This window comes from Armigeres subalbatus, unplaced genomic scaffold (genome assembly GCF_024139115.2).
Source record: "Armigeres subalbatus isolate Guangzhou_Male unplaced genomic scaffold, GZ_Asu_2 Contig452, whole genome shotgun sequence".
Taxonomy (NCBI): Eukaryota; Metazoa; Arthropoda; class Insecta; order Diptera; family Culicidae; genus Armigeres; species Armigeres subalbatus.
In genome coordinates this window covers 44,302-47,879 of record NW_026943208.1, presented here as the reverse complement: position 1 = coordinate 47,879, position 3,578 = coordinate 44,302, and the positions used below count along the sequence as shown (strand labels likewise).

At 37.4% G+C, this 3,578-nt stretch overlaps 1 long non-coding RNA gene across 1 annotated transcript; it reads left to right on the top strand.

Annotated features, from left to right (window-relative positions):
• Window positions 1-2,185: 2,185 nt before the first annotated feature.
• Window positions 2,186-3,207, top strand: LOC134204206 (uncharacterized). Its single transcript, XR_009977807.1, has 3 exons — window positions 2,186-2,370; window positions 2,442-2,738; window positions 2,985-3,207. It is a non-coding gene; the product is annotated as an uncharacterized LOC134204206 (long non-coding RNA).
• Window positions 3,208-3,578: the final 371 nt, after the last annotated feature.

The window sequence follows — 3,578 nt, the reverse complement described above, 5'->3', positions numbered from 1 at the left end:
TTTGACAGTAATATTGATGTATGAGTGAATAAAATGTGCAAATGCTCTATCGCTGAAGCAGTCGCTGAAGACAAGTGTCAATGATTTCAGTGACGAAACGAAAAGTTTCAATGCAAAAAGCAATATTCCACCAACAATGCTTTTATACGCAGTTACCTTCCCAAGTCTTCAAGCGTCGATAGGCGTGTGGTCTACATACCGGCCTCCCGATCCCGACGTCAATGGTTGTAACCCAGTCTGCTGCACTTTACTTTTTGCCTTTCTCGTACACTGCCAAAAATATCTATATAACATATATGTGTTGCCGTTATAAATGTTTGCAATTGCTCCACCCTAATATTATCGATATAAAACCACACATAAATTAGATAATTGCTAATTCGAGACCACACATAAAGTTTATTTGGATATATATTTTATTAGTAGTTCGCGTGGAGATTGGTTATGTGTGCGCTGATATACATCATAAGTTAAATCTATGGATTTTTGCCATAAAATATGTGTGGATTTTTAGTAGTGTACAACAAAGTTGTACCGAAAGGCTATCATTTCACTCCGAAAACGAACTTTTTATAGAAGCTTCGGAGACCCATAGTTTTATATAGCATTCGACTCAGCTCGACGAGCTGAACAAATGTCTGTCTGTCCGTGTGTATGTGTGTGTGTGTATGTATGTGTGTGCACAAAAGCTAAGAAAAACATTAGACAACTTTTCATATAGTAATCCTTATCCGATTTTCTCGCAACAAGTTTCATTCGACAGGGGGCAAAGGCAATTGATCACTATTGAATTTTAAAACGATCGCCCGTTGCGTTTAAAAGTTATGAAGAAAATGGTACATCGAACCATATTCACCATATAAGGTTGGTGTCTTGGCTAAATGCGAGAAAGGCAGTATCACTACTCGGTGAATTAAGTTGGGTTTTTTTAATGTAAATCATCATTCATAAGGCAACATATTGAAATTCATACCGATTCCTTGTGGCAAATTTTCATAAGGAGTTTGATTGGAAATCATACGTTCAGTTTCCTCAGTGTACTTTTACCAGATTTTTTATAACATCGGTTCAAGTATTCTTTACCGATGCACTATCGTTTGCAACCATAAACGAGGTAGGGCTTTAGGACCCAATTGTACCTAAATGCGTACAGGTACTTACTCTACAGGTCTGACTCAGCCAACAGATGATGCTCGAAGTCCTATTGAGTTGCATGGAGACCGAAATCCGGCGGAAATATTTTCCTGAGGTATGAGGCTATTTTTAGCGCCAGAATAAAATACATTTTTGGAGTTTTGTCCATAAGCAGCTGACGTACCGTGCATCCCGTACTTAATTCCTCCGAATAATACTGCAATACAAGAATAAAGCAATAGGAAAATTAAAAATCATTGAATAATTTGAAGACCGTATTTCAACTTACCATAGTCTCGACAATGGGGAACTCGGTACCTCACATAAAACGCATAAAACACTTATTCTTCCTATATATACGGGGAACCTGAGAAACTGAATCATCCCGTTGTCCGTGTTCGGATCTATCCTTGCGAAATATTTTAATGTGCAAAATGGGTATTAGGGTGGTTCAAAAAATCGATTTTGCTCCACAGTGCTCATCTGATTCTTTACCATGTTCTGAGTGTCCTCTGAAAATTTGAGCTCATTTGGATTAAAACTGATTTAGCACAAGCCGTTTCAAGTTTGCATGCGAGCTCACCAACATTACCCATCTTTCGTGAAGGCGAATGACACGTCTTTTTGAAATTTTAGTTTTGTTTCTTCGGCGAGTTTTCCAACCACAACTCAAGCAAGACGCCTTGCTGCGGCCCTGAATTCGGTTTTATTTTTTTACGGGCGCTACCAAGATCTGTCACATTTTGGTAGCCAGCCTTTACACGGACTAAAAATTGACAATAGGCCTTTTCATGTGACACTGCCGAGACTGCACTTGTTTACAATCGCTGAACAGGCCTGCAAGTCCGAAGCTGTCACTTTCATAGAAGATCTGTCAATTGACGATGAAATCAGCTGTTTTTAAACGTCTCGTGAAAAGGCCCATACTATTGACATAAAAGAAGCACTATACACGCTTAGATCAATTCACCTATTTATGGGTACTTCATTTACCCATATTTAGGTAATGCGAATTTTACTTATATTATGGGTGAAATGTACTAAGTTTATCAGTAAATTTTACTCATTTTATTATAAAAGTGGCTTTACCCATATATGAGTAAACGAATTTACCCATATTTGGTTGAAAATATTTGAGCGTCCTTGTTTTCCTGAAAATGATCTTTTGCTGTTCGGCAGGCAGTACAAGTGCAAAATCAACAAATAAATTTCTGTGGATTCATTAGCTAATAAACGGTAAGTAAATGCAGATTTGTTAACTAATAGATATCCTCATTTATATCCATCTAATTCTGCATTTTATATAGGTGTCGAAACAAGTTAAGGGGCCACGGACCAAAGGAAATAATCTCCCAGGAGGAAACAAAGGATCAACCGGTGAACAAATTACCGCACATGTGGCGTACAACTTAATAAGGATCTCTCCAATTGATACCGTAGCCAGTTTACTCCTGAGTAAAGGGGAGAATTGGCAATGCCACCATCAAGCAGCCCATCTATAGCCCTGGGATTCCAGCTCACGGAACCGCGAAACCGTAAAATGAAAGGTCAGCCTATCCATCGAATCAGCCGTTGCAGGCCCGTGCCCACCAGCTTCTGTTGTGGTAAGTTTAAATACATTATTCTCAATAGAAAACCGGAAGCTTTTTAACGATCTGCATTTGAAATTTCACATCGGAAATAGTAAATAATTTTCCAATTCGGAGAATCCAAGGGAGACAAGCACCACCCTCGAAGAGAAGCATGAATCGTAAAAAAAAACACTTTGTCACTTGAAGGTTCCGGATTTTTATTGAGTAGTGGATCCACAAGTCTAGTTTCACAATGTTTAATATGTTGACTTTTAACAGGACTATAACGACCTCCGTGAATAGATGCTACCCATGTTCCAGCAGCAAACGTTAACACCCGGAAGCATGTCAACTGCGGCGTAATCCTCGGCACCTGCTGTTAGATGCTGGACCTTATTTTAGTGTAAATACCAAGTATTATTGTACTATTATAAAATGCCTCGTTATACTGTTATATTTATACTGTTTTAAATTTCATTTATTTGTTATAATAAAATGATGTATTTCTTAGATTTTTATTGTTTTTGATATTAGTATTAGAAAAATTAATTAATAATTAATAATTTCAAACAAAATAAAATCACCCATATTTGGGTAAAGTTTACCAATAAATCACCTCTATTTAACTACCTATATATGGGTAATCTAGGTTTACTCATAAATAGGTAAAGATCAATTCACCCATAAATACGTATGTGCACTTTTCGGCGATTTTAGGTATACTTCACCCATATTTGGGTGAACTGAAGTAAGCGTGTAGCACATATCAAGACAAAATTTTCAAAACGACTTATCTGTTTTTGTAAACAAAGATTCAAACGGCAATTTGACGAACCTGATAGCTCTCCCACGCAAACCAACACCATCAATAGG